The sequence below is a fragment of the Hemicordylus capensis genome, chromosome 3, assembly GCF_027244095.1.
Source record: "Hemicordylus capensis ecotype Gifberg chromosome 3, rHemCap1.1.pri, whole genome shotgun sequence".
NCBI classification, from domain to species: Eukaryota; Metazoa; Chordata; class Lepidosauria; order Squamata; family Cordylidae; genus Hemicordylus; species Hemicordylus capensis.
The window spans coordinates 241,560,857-241,582,057 of record NC_069659.1 but is presented as its reverse complement, the minus strand read 5'-3'; the positions used below and the strand labels follow the sequence as shown (position 1 = coordinate 241,582,057).

Genomic DNA, 21,201 nt, shown 5'->3' with positions numbered 1-21,201 from the left:
CACACCTGCCCAAAATTGGCGGTGTAGGTGAGGGGGGTGACCCCTTTACTAATTGCTGGTCCGGGGAATTATGTGTGGAGAATGATAGTCCATGACTCCAAAAAGGTTGAGAAACAGACAGTGCTCTAGAGCAGTGATTCTCAACGTTGGGTCCGCAGATTTTATTGGACTTCAACTCCCATAATCCCCAGCCAAAGGCCCTTGCGGATGGGGATTATGGGAGTTGAAGTCCAATAACATCTGGAGACCCAACATTGAGAATCCCTGCTCTAGAGCATAGTCTGAAAAGCACTGGCTGCCAAAGTTGGATGTTTTGAGCATTTAGTTGCATAATTATATTTGCCACCAAGTGTCTCAAAACCTAGACTTTGTATTATGTTCTATTTTTCAACTTTTTTTTTTTAAAAAAAAGTTAAATTGGCTTAGGCTGCTTCCTTATAAAAGAGTTTTGATAATTTTTAGTTTGCCAGTCATAAGTTTTTAAAAAAGCAAAGTGAAATATGTATTTCCCCATATTCTGTTATCATAGTGTATGTTGTGCCCTACGTTACTGACTGTATCTTTCTAAGCATCCTTGCAATCTAAAACAAAGCTTCCTTTTACCAGTGGATCAGTTAAACAATGGATTTATTTATTTTCACAAAATAGAGTAAAGTCACAAGTATGTTTCTTGTTGTCAGTGCTCCTACACTGCCAGCCTCACTCTATATTCATTTGTTAACACCCATTTGAAAAGCTGTTCATAGTAGAGGTGCACATGAACATGTAGGAGTTCATCCCATAGCAGAGAGAAGGAGAGGGAGAGATGAGCTCTTAGTCTGTTTTTCAGAGACTATGCCCATGCCTTTCCTCCAGGCATCAAGATTTTCTCTAAGGCATCAAGAGATGAAGATGCCAATTCATTTCTAATCTCTTATCCACTCTCCTCTCCTTCCTGCTTTGGGGCAAATAAGTTCTGTTTGCACCTAATATAAAACAAAACTCAGAAAAATAAAGTGGGTAGAATGTGGGACAGGGTAATATCTAAAGAATGTGCATTGCTTACACAAGAAGAGACAGAGGTGCCAGACATATTAGGAGTGAGGCTCTTCTAAATAAGAGAGGCAATTAAGCGGGTTTGTCGCATTTTCTCTAAGCTCCATTTAAAACTAATTTACACTTGCTAAGTTACATTTACATTTAAGTTACTTTCCAATTAACTGTGATTTTTACTAAAGTTTATTATATGTAAATCCAATCTCTGACATGAATAACCTCAAAGAGATTTGTATATTGGGACTAAGGATGAATGGTTTTATTCTGATGATGGGATACCAGGGGAGAAAAAAAATCATTAGTCTTTTCTGGACTGGAGTTCTGTTATCCACATAAAACAACAGTTAAGCACTGTGATATGTGGTATATTATGTTAAGTAAAAGCGAAGTAGATACAATAAATGCAGATAGGTGTCTTTTTTTAAAAAAAATGAACATGATAATATAATAATATTATCATTATACAGTTATAACATTCCAGTCCACAAGACCAGGGGAATAGAGCCGGTCTTAAAGTAAAGTTATGCCCTCGATTCAGTGTTGATTCCTGGTGCCCACAGAGCCCTGTGGTTTTCTTTGGTACAATACAGGAAGGGTTTACCATTGCCTCCTCCTGCACAGTGTGAGATGATGCCTTTCAGCACCTTCCTATATCGCTTCTGCCCAATATAGGTGTTTCTGGTCTTGCAGCATGAATTTTCCCCTTTGCAGCATGAATTGACCCCAAAGCAGGGAGACAATTCATATCTCTTTGCTATGCAGGATTTGTCCTGATTTGCATTTGGATGGGTGACTACATGTGAGTGCTGTCTGTTGTAAGAAACTCATCCGAGGGAATAGAGCTGTAGCTCAGTAGTAGGGTATCTGCTTGCCTGCAGGAGGTTCCAGGCTCACTCCGTGGCATCTCTAGGTAAGGATGGGAGAGATTCCTGCCTGAAACCTGAAACCTTGGAAAACCACTGCCAGTCAGTGTAGACAACACTGAGCTACATGGACCAATGGTATGACTCAGTAAGGTTGTTCACATGTCCAAAGTGAGGAGGGCTGTGGAGGAAGGTCTTCCTGGAGGTTGAACAGGGCTCTGCCACCCATGAACCCACATGAGTGGCACGGCGATCATGAAGTGGGAGAAAGTAAGTGGGAGGAAGGCAATCAGGAAGTGAGAGGAAGGCTGCTGGATATCCCACAATACACTACGCAAGCAGGGTGGTGCATTGGAAAATCTGCCCATTGCCAGGCCACTCCTTCCCCCAGCCTCTATGGCCAAGATGGCTGCTGGCAGCAGGAGCACCCACCTGATCCAGCAGTGAGATAGGAGGTGCATTCTCCTTCTCATACCTCACTTTTAGACAGGGTTCAAAAGCAGTGCTACCCAGGGGAGGAGCAGTGGGATCGGGAGCAATCCCAGCGCTTTACATGACCAGCCCTACCTGGGGTAGCCCTGTCCTACCCCTGGTCATGTGGATGACCTTGATATAAGGCAGTTTCCTGTGTTCCAGTCTTTATCCATGAACTCCTTCATCACTTCCTTCATAAGACAAAGTTTTCATTACAAAAGAAATTGTAAGCAGGAGACTCACTGTTAAATAACAAAAATCAATGAATATTGACTGCGTTACATTTGCAGGGGCAGTAAATTGCAGGGGAGAAGGAAAGAAATCAAAGGACTCTTCCCTGCTTTGTCTCCTCCCCTCCCCTTGTGTATGTATAAAGAAAGAGACAAGAGTCCTTACTCCTTGTCCACCTCTCTCCCCCTGCAACTCTCAAATCTCTTCTGGAAACAGCCACTTCAAGCCCTCTTGGTCCCCAAAGTGGTTACTTTCCTCCTGCCCCATGGTGGCTTCAGAGGAAAAGAGAGGGTCAGTTTCCCTTAGCCTCCCTGCTTTGCTGTTGCTAGACAAGAAATTTTCAGTTTACAAGAGATCTCCTTTTAATTCCAAGGTGACTGTTGGTAGAAGGAATGTATGTATTGGTTGAGCGGTGCTCAGCCAACACTTTTTGTGCTATAAAGGGTTAATCTCTTATCTAGGGGATGGGCTTGATGATGTCATCAGAAAGGCTTCAGGCCTGTTGTAGTTGAAATAAAGCTCTTCGAAAAGACAGGCTAGACTCAGAGTTCTCAGTATGGTGCCAGAAGTGGCTGGATCCATGTCTGTGCTCATAACAGCTCTAACAGCATCAGCAAACACTACTGGAGTGGATTCGCAAGACTGAGAAGATAAGGTTATTCTGCTGTAAGCACTGAGGCTTACTGCCTGCAGAACTGTGAGGGCCCAGCACTGTCATGATGACCCTGCATCAACATACTCCAGTCCCATTCATGATGGAATCCTTCAGGATTAGATCCTCAGAGCAGTTTGATTTTTCCCTCTCCTGCTACATGGCCAATGCGTTGAAGCATCTGTCTAGATTCAGAGATGTTTTTTGCGTTGCTTGCAAAGCCTGAACCCTATCAAGTGAGTACTTTGATTTATTCTATGGGGAATCAAGCTGATGAAATGCTAATTTCTCTGGCACTCCATGAGGGCCAAAAGACTTGGTATAGTGCAGTAGTCCAGGCTTGAGCATTTTCTAGGGAGCAAGATTTAACTAACTAGTGCTTGCCCAATATGACTGTACTTGGAAGATGTGTTTTGCTGCAGAAGCCTCTTCTCTTCAGCAACATCAAGATCAAGGGCACTGGGCTCCTACTGCTTTTGTCCCAAGAGCACTCATACCAGCTGAAACATGATACCCACAGATTTAAAAAAGGAAGCTTTGACTCTAACGTGGATATGTGAAAGCCTACAAACATAAGAACAGCCCTGCTAGATCAAACCCAAGGCCTATCTAGTCTTGCATCCTGATTTACACAGTAAGAGGTGAGAACGTGCTCTCTCTCTTGCTGTTGCTCCCATGCAACTGATGTTGAGACACATCGTTCCTCTGAGGCTGGAAGCGGCCTATAGCCACTAGACTAGTAGCCATTGATATACCTGTCCTCCATGAATTTGACTAAGCCATCCAAAATAGTGGCCATCACCACATACCATGGCAAATAATTCCATAGAGTAATTATGCGCTGTGTGAAAAAGTACTACTTCTTGTTGTCCCTAAATTTCCTGACCTTAAATTTTGAAGGTCAGGGAGGGTTTTCAATCCTTGGGTTTTCAATCCTTTCAATCCGAGTAGTGCTGGATGCATAATGCTCCATGCATAATATTATTATGCAACTCCATACATAATATTACACCTCGATCATGTCTCCCCTTAGTCGCCTCTTTTCCAAGGTAAAGAGCCTCAGATACTGTAGCCTAGCCTCATAAAGAAGGTGCTCCAGGGCCCTGATCATCTTGGTTGCCCTCTTCTGCACCTTGTTCTACAATATCGTTCTTAAGATATGGTGACCAAAGCTGTACATAGTACTCCTACTCAGATTGAAAGGGGTTTCAAGGATTTTCAATCCTTGTTGGATTGTCATTCACTCTACAAACAGATCATAAGCCTCTTTTATCATTGTTAGAGGATACACTTCTCAATGAACTCCCCTGCAAAGACCCAAAGATTTCATCTCCGGATGACCAAGTTCACTTATAAGATTGTACATGTCCCAGATAAGGAATTACTGTCAGTGGACACTCGGGACAAACATTTACATGTTTTATACCAGTCCTGTCCTGGAAGTTCTAGCTGCCCAGCCATTCAGGAGTTATTAACTTTTTTGTTTCTCATCGATCCCTATGGGGAAATTATCTGATGTTCAGTTCCATGCTCAACACTGCCCTTTCCCCAAATAAAGTATTTTCATTACATGGTTATTACATCTGTCTTGTCTTCAGTAAATAACATCACAATGAATGGCAAATGGATTAACCAGATTTTTGCTGTTCAGTTTCTTATAAAATACCTTGATTACTTTTTGGGTAGAGTAGAGTATGGAGATTAATAGTAACTTCAAAAGGGCTTTTCTTAAAATGAGGGAAAATGTATTTAGAAACTCTTTTCAAAAACCGATTCAATTATGCATGTAACAGAAACTTGGTAAATTATGTTTTAGATCTCTTCTTCTTCTTGTTGTTGCTAGGGTAAAAATTCACGCAACACAATTAGTGTTTTGAGGAAGTGGATGGAATAGATCTATGAGTTATGTGGCCATAGGACTGATTCACCCTGTACTCCCTCCTATCTCAGTGCATATCCTCCACATCACTGAGCCTGACCTATACAGTACCACCACTCAGTCCTACCCTACAAATTTCAGCTAGCTTCCAGCTGCACTGGTATGTGCCAAGCTGATTGTATGCACACTACTTCCAGATTCATCTTGGACTAGCTTTTGGTATGCAGAAAGTTCTACAGGTTAATGTTTTCCTGTAGCAGTAAGGGTTGAAGTCCTGCTGCTCTTGATTACATCTCAGTCAGTCCTGTGAGCAGGGATGGCAAAGTGGTTACTTTTCATGCTAGCATCATCAGCCCCAAGAATAGGATAATGTTGGCATGGGAAATAACTGTATTGCTCTTGTGACCTGTGTCCTTCATATGTTAAGGAAACCAGTTTGGTAATAGCCATGTCACACCCTCTTTCCCCCAATTTGTTAGTTTTCTATGTGCAAGAAGATACAGATGTGGAGGTACTTCCTGACAATTTACCACTACATCATTCATAGGACAGTATCACCTTTGAGGACTGACCCACACACTGCTGCAGCTGTTGTTTTGTTATGAATATTTATGTACTGATTTTCAGCCAACAAGTTCACAAAGTGGTTTACAAAGAAAAAATATGGCTCTACAAAAGCACTCACAATCTAAAAATAATTGTTAAATGTTTGAAATGGCTGATACAATGTTTGAAAAGGGGGCTTTTTCATCTTCCTGTCAGTGAGATGTGAATTGTACTCACATGTGCTGGCTTTCCCCCCAGCAAGTGTTTTGATCCTTTCCTAGTATCGGCCATCCCCTAGACCCCTACACTGTCTTCTGTATATTTAGGCCCCTTAGTATGGCATATCAACTTACAAATATAAGGAATGATGGCTGCAGTCTGTTTGCATAGATTCTCCATGGGTCCTCTTCTATGGGAAGCCTCTGCCCATATCTGAGAGATTTAAATCACACCAGCCATGACCAAAATGTGATATATGATCTCCCTCTTCAGGTGTTACAGTGGCAACACAAAAAAGCAGATGGATGAGTCAGCTGCACAAATGTGCCTCTGAGCTTGCTGTTTTCTCATAGCAAATTATGCCTCTCTTTTGATTCCCAAGAGCAATGATATTGCTCTGGTTAGGATGATACATCTAAGCTAACCCCATTCACACACAATTAGGGACATGAATAAGCATGTTCTGCTCCTGCTCTCTGCCTGCTGTTTTCTTTTGAGTAATAATATGGGAGGTGGTTTGTCTGAATCACTCCTGCACACATAGATAATGTGGACACTACATTAATTATTAGATTGCATGTGAGGGGATGGTTTGGACAAACTGGCATTCCTGATATTCTCCAAACCAGAATGGTGCGCAGAGCGGGGAACAGGGACTGATTATTCACTTTCCTGCTTGTATATGAGTAGGAATGTATTGTCTGAATCAGCCCTTTATAGCTCTGTGATTCTAGACTAGGGCTGTACAACTCTGGCTCTCCTGCAGATGTCAGACTACAACTCCCATCATCCCTGACTAGAGAGTGAGGATGATGGGAGTTGTAGTCCAACAACTGGAGGGCTGAAATTGTGCAGATCTGTGCTAGACAAGATTGCTTATTTGTATGAACACTTTGAGAGATCTTGGCCACCTTCGGACATCATGCCAAACTGAAGGCAAACTCCCCTCCAGTTTGGCCCCCGTGATGTCTGAATTATCAGAACTACATTTCCCAGACTCGCAGTTCCAATTTTGCCCCCAAACCTGGGAATTAACTCTGCACTCACCCAACCGAGGGTCCATTCCTGCCTCTGTTACATCCGGATTGGGATTGTTCCCCAAACCGGAGCGGAGGAAGAAAGCTCCTCCTTTGGGCTGCCAGCCCATGGCTGGTGCGGGCTGTCCCTCCAAGGTTGGAGGGAGCCAGCGCAGCCAGTCTCGCCCCCTTTGCCGGCTCCCAGAATTCAGATTCTGATCATCCGGGAGCGTGTGGGGGAGATGGAAGTATATTGCAGGTCCATTGGACTTGTGGTTTGGCTGTGCATCCAAAGGTGGCCCATGTATTTGTTGTGTCTACAAACAAATATCTCTCTGGAGTTCAAGAGAATATTTTATCCAGCTGATGTTTCTAGATAAAGTTATTTTGTTGTATACATTTTTAGTACATGGTCTCAGTATAAGTTTCTAAATAACCAAAGAATTTCTAGGGAATGTGATCTATAGAAATATTCTATAAAGGAATGGGCTATAGAATAATTCCTTTTAAAGGGTTTCTTAAAAATTCCTTTTAAAGGGTTTTTAACAAGTGTCCACGTAAAGGACCATCTTGGCACATAGCTGCCGCTAAAAACACTCCTTGCGTGCCTTGGCAGGACACAGTGAGGCAGGTTGTGTGATTTATACCAGCTCATGCTGAGTATAGGGTCTGTATGGAGTGGCTGTAGCACACCATTTCAACTGCATATAAACAGGATTTGTGGTGATGTGCTAAAAGTCAGTAGCACATCACTACAATGGCCCTCACTTCCCCTCACCTTCCCCTCATGAGCATTACTGGGGACACTTAGTATTTACTGGGAGCAGATACACACTGAGGGGATTGTGTGACTGGGCTCTCACGCAGGCAAAATCCTCAGCTATCAGAAACTGACTTTACAGAAGACACTACAATAAATACAATGGCTGTGTTAATACTGTATCTACCTGAATCTAAGACTAGGTTTTCCCCTAAGTTCTTAGATGTTAGAAATCAGGAGAGTGTCTTAAATTCAGAGTCCTATTACTTTTGAGTAAATGCAGGTATAAGCGTGTTTAACCTACTTTTTAAGGGGATCATCTTAAATTTAGAGTCCTTTTCAATTTGGATAAAATACAGTATTTTGCATTCACTTCTGCAAAACTCACTTGCATTCACTTCTGCATTCATTAAACCAACAGCATCATTCTGTTCTAGGCTTCAAGGTAGTGTTGGAATAGAAATTCTGGTGGTAGGCCTCTAACTAGCTCAAGTCAAGGGACACTTGTTCTGGTGCAGCTAGTCAGTCATATCGTTGCTTGGATATCAGTTCTATGGGCAGTATCCTTTGTCAGAGGGCAGGAAGTGAGCTGAGAAATATCGGAGGAAGAGGCACTCTACATTTCACTGTGTAACAGCAAACTGTTCTTGCAAGGGAGTTTGGAGGTTACTAAGTGAATGATGCTCTTCTATTGCAACACAACTGTCTACTTGGTGCTCTGCAGCTAAAGTGGTAGAATTGGATTGGGCTACTTGAGCAATGCATGAATGAATGGCTTTATTACGATGGTTGATCAGACAGACAAGCAAACCAGTAATACTACATTCAGATAAGAGTTCTATCATATAGTTCACACCAACACAATAGCCATTTTATATTGGCATCTATGTACCTGAACATTAAGCCTCTTATCAATAGTTCGGTCTGTTTGTAATAGAGGGGAGGTAATAGGCATTAGCATTTAAAGGAAACAAGGGGAAAGAAGAATGTAAGTGTAGGGGCTTTTGAAGCAAATGTCATGAAAAAAGCAGACAAGATTGTAGTTAAATAGGATCAAGATGTTGAATTAGCAATAGTACTTGAGGAATATGACATTTCTTCTCCAATTAATGGCTGACTGGGGATAATGCCCAGAAATTGTCCCAGTAATGGGGAAGGAAATGCCACTTCTTTTAAATTAAAACATAATATTGTTTTATACTGAGGATATTCAAATACCCTGCCTGAATCTGCCTATTCCACATATTTCTGTCTTATATGCTGTGCTGAAGAGAAATTGTTTACATCTTTTATTTTTATGATAATATGCTCAACATTATGCTGTTAATGTGTCGCACTGCAGCAGAGGCATGGGAATTGTTAGTATTAGTCAAATGTTGGTCGAGGCATTGATGCCTGTGCTGATTTACCTTTCCCTGAAAGTTCCTTCAGACCTCAGTCCTGTACACACTTACTTGGGAGTAAGCTTCATTGCCCTCAGTGGAACTTACTTCTGAGTAAGTTGCACCCACTATAACAGCTGCTCACTACTACAGTATCTGGTCTCCATATAGAGGTATACCCATCCTGACACTGCTCTACCATGATGCTACTGGCTGAGCTTGGACCAATCACCAGCTGTCAGCCTAAATGACAAATATGAAATAAACCACTTATAATCTACTTTGCAGCACTCTGCTATACTTTGGTGCAGCACTCTGCACCAGCCTTACTTCTGTTTTTCAATATGCAGAATTTTGTTTTATCTCAAACAAATTAGGCCATATGGCACTGATATCAAGATACACAGTAACATAGAACCGAAGTACCTTATTTGCTAAAGCAATAGTACTGAACACTTAAAAGGCTATAAAGAATATAGCTAGCTTTGGTATAGAAAATATTTTGTAAGCAATGATTAACCTCTACCTTTTGTTGCTATAATATAGAAGATTTTGAAAAAGCAGATATTAATATTAGCATACTGGCATTCCTAGGAACTGACTGATATAAATAATACTTATTTTGATATTAAATGCCTTACTTTGGCTTTGATTATAACTTTGTAATAAAGACATTCTGTGGTACATGTGGAAATGTAGAATTACATCATACATTTAGAGTGGAGTATTATTCAGTTAGAAAAATACTCCTATTCTCAGAGAGCACTTCATTATTCTTATGCTAATATATTCTTAGGTATTACAAAAATTGCTGCCATATTAGACATTGTTGTGGGAGTAGAAAGGAAGGTTGTGCACTGCCTCTGAATGGTGTAGTTGTCACTCCTGCTCATATGCTATGCCAACACCCTTTAAATGTTTAATTTACATTGCCTCTCAAAGGAATACAATTCTGTAATGTTACATGCATTAAAGTTCTAATGCATTCAGTTAATATTCTTTTGTTTTACCTTTATTAGTTTTGGAAAACAATTAAAAACTATAGCTGGATGGTTTCGTTCCATGTCCATTCTAGAGCTGGATTCTCTCCATCATATGAAATACAGGGTGTTGGGTTAGGAGTGAATAGGTTTGCCATAGATTTACACAGGGTCCTCAGATTTATGACCCAATTGGTTCTTGAATACTGTGTCTTAAATTGAAACATCTGAACTCAGAACCCATTTTCCCATAGGAAACAATGTGATGAATGGGAGTCTGCTTTCTGAACCAAGACCGGATCCCCTATAGTTTTCTGCTGTTGTCAAAGCTGGTGATGTGTCAGTTACAAGCCCCCGTCAGATGTTTTGAGTTCTGCAGGCACTCATGCTTAGGAGGACAAAAATGGGGAGGAAGTCCCACCACCCTGCTATCAGTCATCCCCTCGCGCCTGACGAACACCCTTACAGAGCTGCTTGACTGAAGGAGAGAGCCGTAAGTGTGTTGAACGGCAATTCTGTGTGCTGCAACCTCGATCATTCGAGGGCTGCAGACATACAGCAGAGAAGTTGAGTGAAGAATCGGAAGTTGTTCAGCCTTTCTTCCTGCTCCCTTCCCAGTTCCTCCCTGGCTCTTTCTTACTTTTCTGTGGCAAGAAGGGAGGCAACTGGGCAGTTCACTTCCATCTCCTCTTGGGCAACAGTTAGACAGGGAAGAAAGGAGGGTGAGCAATAAATGGCATGTAGGCTGGCAAATGTGCTAGGCAGCATCTTGGATGAGTGAATCAGTCCAATGCTATGCAGCCTCAGATGCAGTAGCAGCTGTCACCAGGACTGCCAATCTCAATAACAATGTAAGCTTGAACCATCATTGTCAATTCCTCCTCCAAACCATGCACCAGCAGTTTTCTAGTAGAGCCCCTGCTCTAGCAGCTAGTGTGGAAAAGTTGACATAGTTGTAAAGCTAAAAGAATTTACAAACACCTTAAGTACCATTCATATTAACTAAGAGCAGGGGCGTTACTAGGTACTGAAAATATCCATCGCCCCAACTCATTAGGGCCCAGCTCAGGCCCACAATCTCCCTCTGCCAAAATTTGATAATTAAACCTTTTCATGCTCTCAAGGAAAGCATGCTCTCATTCTTTTCATGCTCTCATTCTTCCACAATAGTTTGCTTCAAGGCTAAAGTGAGGATTTAAATCTTTTTCTCCTGCAATTGAGAGCCATTGTGGTGTAGTGTTTAGAGTGTTAAGACTAGGATTGGGGTGACCTGGGTTCAAATCCTTCCCCACTCAACTGTGATGCTCACTGTGTAACTTTAGGCCAGACACTCTCTCCTAACCTGAAGGATTGTTGTGATCATAAGTGGGGGAAACCAACCATGTGGGAGAAAGGCACAGTGGATTCCACTGCACTCTCTAGTTGCCCATGCTGAATATCTGTAAACTTCAGGTGGCAAAGTAAGAAGCTTTTGTACACTGGAGAACCACTGAGTTTCTCCCCTGGCTGCCCTGGCTATCATTGAAGCTCTTCGCACGATTGGTGAGACGAGCTTTTTCCGGGTCTGCGGGGAGAATGGGCTTAGCCTGCTCTCCCTGCAGACAATCAAAAGGCAGCCCTGGGCGGCTGGTTTGGCCACCCACATGACTGCCGGCCCTGTCACTGACTTTCCAGTGATCGTGGGAATAGCCTCATTGTGTCACAAAAGAATCTGTGGGAGGTCAGGGTCATAAAACTTGGTGTATCAGTAACTTCTGTGGACATTTGCAAGCTATGTCCCAAGTTTCTACAGTCAAGGAATAATTTATTCCAGATGATTTATCCAATGCAAAAATCATTAGGCTGCTTGATCTGGTAATGGGAGAAGAATCCCGCTCCCTGTATCTTTCCAACATGGTAACCTTTTTAGGCAAGATTCACACGTTAAACATGTTTCTTTTTGAGGTAATAAAGACTACATGTGGTGACTTTAGGACCCACTGTGACTTAAAAATTCAAAACTTACCATGCCCATGGTAACATTTAACTTATTCTGATGTTGACCTTCAAGTTACTTTTGTCATCTTAGGGTCAGTTCCAGGACTAGTTCAAGAGCACAGGAGTTGCTGTAAGATGCTTCCTTCTCATGTTACTTTAGTAATGCCAGAGTTCTTGAGTCATATGTGATGAACTGGTGGTGTGGCTGCTTTCAGCGTCTTCATTGCCCCTTAGGAAGCTAGGGAAATGCTGATTCACATCATGGTGTGCTTCTCTTGTATACTTCTGATACAATGGAACAAAATGCTGCAGTGCCTATCCAGTCACTGAAATCACGTCAAAAGAACCCCTTGGGCCCTTACAGACAATTGCAGTAATTTAATGCCCATATATGGAAACATTACATTATGTTCATATAGCACAGACTTGGGCTTAAGCACACCTGACTTTTTGTTGGCTTGTGAGCTACATCTATATCACTGATATCAAGATAACCATTTATCTAGCCCTAGGACCTGCTAATCCTTCCCTGCCTATATCCAAGAGAGTTCAGTTTCTGGCCCTGAAAGAATGCAGGTGATAGAAAAGAAACTTGTGATTCCATATTGTGTATTGAGGGTAGGAGGTGTGATTCAGGGTTATGGCCTCAATGTTGAAGCTGCTTACATCAGCCAGTGCCCTTTTATCATCTGTGAGAACAACCATCCCTTTTTAGTGCACGCAGGAAATAAGCTGTGTATATTGTCTTCCTTTGCGGTCACTTAAAAAAGCAAAAAACACCCAATGTTTTATCTTAGTCCTTCTTGAAAAATCTTTTCTGCTGTTAATACTGTAGCTCTGAGAAATTTCTCTCCGATTTCTGTTTATACCTCCGGCTCGTTTTACAGTTATTCATGCAAGATAAAGAAATGACTTGGTTGATGCATAAAGAGCAGAAAAATACAATATCTAAGCCTCAGAAGCAACAAACGACATGGCTCTTGCAGTATAAATTTGGGGCCAGTGCAAGGTTCTAGGGATATACACGAAATGGACTGTGCGTTCTGTTTCGAACTCAAAGCAAAAGGTAAAATGGCTGAAACAGTAGTTGAACCAGCTGTTTCAATGAAACAACTCTAAAAGGTTCAGGTGTTTCAGCCATAGGGAACAATGGGGAAACACAAAACACCCCATTGTTCCCCACGGGACAATAGGTGTCTAGGGACACCTAAGAAGGTTGTGTGTTAGGGCATGATGGGTGCTACCTACCACTTAACCCACAAAAGAAATGGACAAGGGCAATGTTTAACATATTTTAAACCTTTCCCCAAACCCCCATAGGATTGTTCTGATCCAAAATAAAAAACTGGCAGTTTTGAGCTCGAAACACTCAAAATGGCTCATTTTGAGTCAAAATATTGCAACATTGAAACATTCTGCACATCTCTACAAGGTTTTATAATCTTGCTGTGCACAGGGTTGCCCATACATCTTAAAGACATTGCATCTAACAGAAACCTGACACTTTTAAATTTATCAGGTAAAACTCTTACTACCACTTATACACATATCATTAAAACCTTTTCCTGCTTAATGCCTTTGTGTTGTGCTGCTGTTAAAGGCAAAGAGTTAGGCTATTAAAAAGGTGGCTATGCTAGCTGTGTATCTGGAGGCTAATGCCGATGTGATTGAATGACTGCAGTATTACTGCTCTGTTATGCTTGGAGGGAAAATGGAGAATGAGTTAGCATGGTTGTCATTAGATTTTAAAATACTGCAACTTCGGTTGAGTACCCTTATTCCTTCTGATAATTGTGACACCTGTGCCGTAACCACTGAACAAGAAACAGTGTTTGTCAGGTGAATGTTTTCTAAGCGTGGAGATACATGAACGGGAAAAGTTTCATCTGCTAATTTTTTGCTTGTTATGAACACTGGTCTAGTCATGCCGGGATGCTGTGCTGCCCCCACACGTGCTGCCCGCACCCCCGCCCATGCCACCCACGCTGCCCAGGGCTGACTTGCTCTGACGTGCACCTCAGCCCAGCCCCCGCCCTGGCCAGCCAGCATTCTCTACTGGCTGCCCCGGCTCTAGGGTTCACAAGGCCTCTGCACATGCGTGGAGGCCATCTGAGCCCTCGGGGTGGGGTAGCTGGCAGGGAACATTGGCCTGCCGGGGCTGGCAGAGGAGGGCACCATCACACAGCCCTTGGAAGAGGAGGGAATGCTCCACACAGCCACCATCCTCAAACCAGAGCAGGGCTCTGAAAAGGTGCGTGGGTGGTCCACGGCACCTCATCGTTCACTTCCCAGGGGCTCCTCGGAAGGAGCCGCCCCGCCCAGCTCTGTCACTGCTGCTGGATAGTAGGAAAGAGAGAGTAGATGAGCCCAGAAGGGATGATGCTTTGGTGGCAGCACAACTCCTTGTTTGGGGAAACCTGGCACTATCCCTGCCTCTGTGCCCCCTCCCCAGTGCTGGGTCCCCCGCCCTGTTCATGGAGTTTGCTGAGATACCCAAGGTAGTCTTTTGTGACTCCACCCTGTACACATCTCTCCAGGATCCACCACCTCAACAGGATGGGTTGCAGGGTGGGAGAGAAGCAGTGGGGCCACTTGGAAAATGAAGGGGGCACAGCAGATTTGATCTGCAGATTCCTTCCAGCCTGTTGAACCATGTTGTCTTATGTGCTGTGCTGGGAAAGCAGATGAATGGCAGAAGTCTGTATTCACTGGCCACAATCCAGCAGAGTTAATCGTGCTCATTCATTGATGTGGGTGAATAAAATTAACAGAGAAAACCATGCTCACTTCCAATGTTGAAATGTGGCTGTTAAGTTTGAACAAAAGCTGTTAAGATTGAAAAATGCTTTGCCAAGCTTTTGAGGGGATCCGCTTCCCAACATCAGCAGTTGAAACCTAATTAACTTAACTGAAGTTATCCCCCAAGGACATGGCACTTTCCTCTCTCTCTCTCTCTCTCTTCTTCATGCTCCACCTCGTGGGGCCTTCCACCCTGTGTAGTGCATTTCACATCTACCCCACCCCCACCTTGTCTGGCCAAATAGACACACAGTGATCTTGCTGGTTTCCTTCCTGAGAGTGCCTCCAGAGGAGGGGAAAGTGCCCCCTCAGACAAGTGGTGTGCTAAACTGGGGGGGGGGTGTTAATGCACTGGGGTGTGGCTATGAGGTGGGGTTGCTGGGTGGGTGTGGCTATGTGGGCTGGCATGGTGAACACCTGCACGTCTGAATGTGTGACTACACCACTGGCTATGAAGCCATTAAAAGGCCAGCAGCCCTACTAGGTAAAAAGAAAATAAAACCTAGCAACACTCTTTGGAAGACACACATTCAAAACAAAACAAAACATGTCAGTGGATAGTTAAGTATGTGGCCTGAGTACCAGGCAGGATGTGGCACTGCATACCATAGGGATCCATTGCCTGCTACTTAGCACCAAGATTAATAGAAACAACTATAGAGAAGGACCATTCACATGGTCACAGCCTTGCACTTATTTCAAGCTCTGTGCACAGCATCAGGGTTCCATGTATATTCTTTTATCAGGGGACTGCAAATGTAAACAGCTGCAGCAGTGTTGGATCCAGAAGCACGTGCACATGCAGCTCCAATCATATCATGGGCAAAAGCTCTGGTCATCTGTTTGTAAGGTGCAGGGTGCAGAGTGCTGGGTTCATTGTCTTCCTTGTTCATGATACTGCTGATGATCTGTCTGGAGTCACTGCTTTATTTGTATATGTATGGAGTGTCTAGTTCCTATGTTATTGTGAAAACTTGTTTAGTTGGCCTAAAAAACAATATTGTTTTACTTGTTCTCTTTAAGCCAATCCATGGGGTTAATTCTTTATTAGGTCTCATGACATAGGTAACTTTCATTAGGTGATATTAGTGTTACATTTCATGGCTGCATGTAAATATTTGTATTGATCAGTTGCCCTTTCCCAATCCGCCTGGGATTGTTTTAATGGAAGGCTGTATACACATTTAACAATAAATAAATAAATAAAAATATGTCGTCTAGACATGTTTGTGACATAATAGTTTAAAATACAGATGTGCTTCCCTATCTCTTGAAAGTTCAGGAATATGGTAAGCAAATAAACATCATAAAAACGCAGTGGGTGACATCTGCTGTGTACAAAGCACCCCTGCAGTCTTTAGTGCAGGGGTGCTGCACTAAACACTGAGCCTTTTTGGAAGGGCAGTATAAAAATTGAAATAATAATAATAATAATAATTAATAGTGATCCTGCTATGTTGCCAGGGGGACACTTTTTGCCAATCTCTCCTTCCCTCAGAAGTCCTCCTTAGCATCCATAAACGTGTTCTTGAAGTTCTCACAACTTTCAGGGACATGTTTATGGGTCTTAAAGAATGCTTCTAGGAAGGAGAAATCGACAAAAATTGGTCTCTCCCAGAGCATGGAGTGGGATCCTGGATTACAAAATACAATGAAGGCTTTGCATGCAGCATCTCTGCACCTTTAGTAAGAATGTTGGCCAGTAGCTATGCTTTTGAACTGCCAAGAAAAATACTGTCAATATTGTCTTTTAAAGCAATCTCTACCATATGATTCTTTAAAAACAAACAGGGTGTCATATATGGTTTATCATCAGTGATACGGAATGAATAGCCAAGGCCCTATATCTGATCTCAAAGGCTGTATGAAAATTAGCTGCTGTAAAAGCAGAGGATTGCTGAAATGCTTAAAATGCACTTGCCAGTATCTGGATTGCCTTATTGTAAAAACTTTGTTGTCAATTGTCTGAAAATTACTTTTTGCCTCAGAGTATTATGGTTGTAAATGTCATGCAGTCAAGCAGATTAGAGATGTGAAATTGAGTGCCACATGCGTGTTGTGTTCCTGAATAGCACTTTTGTGGAGCTCAATTTAAGCCACACTACATTTTGATACAAATAAAGGTGACAAAACCACTTCTAGGTCTGTGATATCTATTGTAAATGTTCAAGACTGTTGCTGTTTCTCTTTTATTAAGTTAATGAGAATGGTGTTTTGCTAATGGAATTTATTTCAGTACCTTGAAAAAAACCAGGACAAAACATTTATGATGATGCCTGAACCTATGATTCTTGAAGTGTCTTAAAATCTATGAGAAAAAATGGCACCATACTCAAATGTCCAAATTTTATTCATTTATATATTTTTTAAAAATTGAAAGGGATTTTCTATCTCTCTATTTTTGTCCCAGATTTTCACTAACGGTTGTGTTTTCTATTCCTCTGTATGTAGAAGTACTGCATACAACTGCAGTGGGGGAAGAGGAAAGAAAAGTCAATGTATGGGGGGATTCTTGGGCTAATTTTGGACATCCCAAAATAAGCAAGAGGAGTGCAATTTATTTGTATTACTTTTTTCTCTTCTTTCCTTGTTTCTTCTCTCTGAAGGCTCTCTTTATGCTCAAACATTGTTTCAAACATTGTTTTAGGATGTGCAGTATATGGACTGTGGCCTATATGATGCACAACACAGTGCTAGTGTTAGACATCAGCTGCTGGTGCTGCTGCACACATGATGCGGAGCCCTAGCAGGTTTGCTCAAGCAGGTGGTTGCACAACTATTTAAAATGGTACTGTATTTGTACAACTGCCCACTTGTGGAGCACTTTTGGAGCTGCCTGTCATGTGCACAGCAGTACTGGCCAACGGACAAAACTGACATAATCATATCGGCCAATAAGAGCAACAAGTTGTGGGCCCCACAGTACCCACAGGGGGTTTCTTCTTAGGTTGGAGTGAAGATGGACCCTTGCCCCCACACTTTCTCTCCCATGAAGAAGAGAGTAAAGAGCAAGCTGTCACCGGCCAACTGGCTTCCCTCTCTCAAGCCCTTTAAATATGTCATTAGTCATATTTTGAAGGCTTTCTTGAATCATTACATGTCTTCACAGTAGTTAGGAGAAAATGAGTATTGCCTCTGACTGGTTTTTGTAGTTTTGCCTCTAATCGGTTTTGGAAATGAAATAATGTTATGGGGAGGCTTGTGTCTTTTTTACCATCTTGTGTTTAAATTTTTGCTGTAAACTGCCTTGGGATTGCTTTAATGAAAGGCGGTATATAAATTTAACAATCAATCAATCAATCAATCAATGGGACAGCATCCAGACTAAGGAAACAGTGGTACTGTGTGAGAAGTGTTGGCACTCTCAGTGAGTTCTTGACTTACACAGCACCAGTGCTCACATTGGGAGGGTGAATTACGACAACCTCCCCTTTCCCCGGAAGCACTCTGTGCTGCAAGAAAATGAGCCCTTTCTCATGATCCCTGAGATGGGCATGGCGGGCACGAAGGTTCACTAACCTTTATATCCCTGCAGATGATCGGTTGGAGGAGCTGAGTGCACATATCCTGCAACCAGACAGTCCTTTACTGCTCTAGGCAGTGCAGAGGGTTGGAGGCCAGGACATGTCATCCCGGTCCTGGAAATCCCATGATGGGCATCCCTCCAGTGACGGGCAGGAGCCCCACAGTCTCCCAGCCCTGACTGCAAGCACCTGGTGCTGGCAGACGATCAAAATAATTGGGCTAAAAGTGCACTCGCTCCCTTAACACCATTGGAGAGGCTGTCCTCTTTGGTGGGTTTGCCGCCTGATGCTTCTAACCATCAGCGAAGAGTAGACTTGGTTTCCTTAGCCCAGTTTTTGCTGATCATAAGAACAGCCTCTATATGTCTCTGAGGGTTGTGCAATAGACAGCTCCCTGGACAAGCCAAGGGATACAAGCTGAACTTGCAAAGGGATCTGAGAGGGATTCTTTTGAGACACTGGGCTAAATGCAATTGCAATACATATTAAACTGCCAAGGAAAGTATTTGGGGGCTCAAAACAGCTGATCATCACCTAAAGGCTATTGCAAGGGAGTGTTTACAAGGGTTTACAAGGCTCTTGCCTAAAAAAAGAAGTGCTCAGCTGTTTGGGTACCAAAGTTTTTCCAGGGCTTGGTCAGAAAAGTTTTGGAATCGTATAGGTTTCTTTCTTTTGAGGTTTAAGAAAAATATTGCCTTGTCTAGAGATCTCGAAGTCCTTAAAAACCTATTTGTGCCTAGGGCATATGCAAAATATAGTTATTTTAGTAATCAAGCAACTTTTGAAAGGGTTAATTTCATTATTTTCCTTCCTTTATTCTGTTCTCAAAGTGGTATTTTTTTAAAGGTAACTTCAAAGCTTAAGATCCTCCCCCCACATAGAGTTTGTGCCTATCTATCTATCTATCTAATGTATAAATTGCCTAACACCTTGATCTCAAGGTACACAACTTAAAACTCAATAAAAACGATTAAAATAATTTTAGAAGCATAAAATTTTCAAAATAGTTTTAACAAAAACCTTTTAAAATAGTTTTAGAAAAAGGCGTGAGAGAACAGGTGTGTTTTAAGTGGCTTTTTAAAAGCAGCCAGAGATGGAGACGCTCTTGTACTGACAGGAAGCACATTCAAAGCCTTGGGGCAGCTTGATCCTGCTTGGCCACCAAACAAGCTAGTGGCAGCTGTAACTGAATGTGTATGGAACCAGCCAGGTCAGTTTGGTTTGAATTCGAACTGACCCGGCCTGGTCTGGTTCTGGTTGAACCGGATCAGTTCAGGGTTCTGCTTGTAAAGTGGAATCCGGTAAGGATTCCCCTTTATGAGCAAAGGGGCAGGGGGCCTCCCTAAGGTTAAGGGGGGGGAGAGTCAGGGGACCTTACCCTCAACAAGAGGTGGCAGTATAGACTGCAGTGGGGATGGTGGCAGTGGTGGAAGCCCCAACAGCCTCCCCCAACACAACCCAGGCTGTCTATGGCCTAGTTTGCACCTCTGCGCATGGAGGTTGACACGGAGGTGTGAACCAGGCTGCAGCCAGACTGGGCTGTCCTGGGTGAGGCTGGCGGGGGTTTAGGGGAGTTAGTTAGTTAGTTAGTCGATTTCTATACTGCCCTTCCAAAAATGTCTCAGGGCGGTTTACACAGGCTGTTATGTATCTGAAGTTTTTTGAAATATCACACAGAACCTTAGAGGTCTATCTAAACAATAATAATTTGGCAATCAATCAATTTCTAGATGCCAATCTCAGCAGGGAACCCAAATAGCTAAATTTACTGGGTAAGCAGTGCATAAAAAAGAGTGTAGGTCTTTGAGTGAAATGGGGAAAAATGGATGCAGAAGTTACTGTAGCTGCCTTACCCATACACATGGTCTCCTATGAATGGTCTTTTTGCATAAGCAAAATAACATGGGCATATAAATGTGACTTTCAGAAGACGGTAGCCCTTTTTGGTGGTTAGAAAAACCACATCTTTATGGAATACAGCTTTGGTTCCATGCAACCACCGTTTGAATGTTTCTAGTCATAGAGACGGCACTACAGTCTCCTACTTTTATTTATGCTCAAATGAGCATTTTTGGACAAGTAAACTGGCTGAACTGTATCTTCATTGGGTCTGCGTGCACATATAATACTTTAATGCCTCTGGCAAATTAATTCATATATACTGTATAAATTGCTCAGATTTCTTTTTGGACACCCAGTAAAGTGCTGGGTGTATGACTGAAAAGTGTTTGTGGTAATAGAATGAATAGGCTAGTGTATGGACTTCAACACAGCAGTGAGTAATTCAGAAGTAACTGGTTTGGTTTGTTGCTAGTTTGCATTAATAAAATATCAAACCTGAGTTGATAAACAATATGCTGGGACTCTTTTCATTAGCTCTGTTTGCATTTTGCAGACTGCAGAGCCTATTTACATTGGCTGCCTATTCAGTCAGACGATTGGAAAGATACCATTTAATTAAGCTTCTATGTTCAATTATGAGAGAAGTTAATATATTGCCAAAGTAACGCTTTTGTAGCAAACCAGCCTTGTCACCTGATACCAATTATTTCAATTATTCTAAAGTATGAATATAGAAATGAAAGCAAGAGACCTTTCTGACTAGTGCAGTGGCGGGTGGGATACAGATTTGTTTCCACAAACACTTGGATTTAGCAGAGGTATGTAGTCTCCTTTATTCTGGAGCCATAAACAACTTGGAAGAGCCTGAATTCTCACGGTGTAGAACTATCCAATGATCTGGTCAGAACATAGGAAGCTGCCTTATACTGTGTCAGACCCTTGGTCCATTTAGCTCAGTATTGTCTACATAGACTGGCAGTGGCTTCTCCAAGTTCTAGGCAAGAGCCTCTCTCAGCCCTGTC

The 21,201-nt window shown here is 42.4% G+C and overlaps 1 protein-coding gene and 1 long non-coding RNA gene across 3 annotated transcripts in view; both read left to right on the top strand.

The window, feature by feature from the left end:
• Positions 1-21,201, top strand: part of PRKG1 (protein kinase cGMP-dependent 1) — a 1,007,212-nt gene that overhangs the window by 110,888 nt on the left and 875,123 nt on the right. The window lies entirely within an intron of this gene.
• The window catches only part of LOC128349248 (uncharacterized), a 40,390-nt gene continuing 22,258 nt past the window's right edge, over positions 3,070-21,201 (top strand). The window contains exon 1 of the long non-coding RNA XR_008318660.1: positions 3,070-3,491. This is a non-coding gene — a long non-coding RNA (uncharacterized LOC128349248). The remainder of the gene's footprint in view (positions 3,492-21,201) is intronic.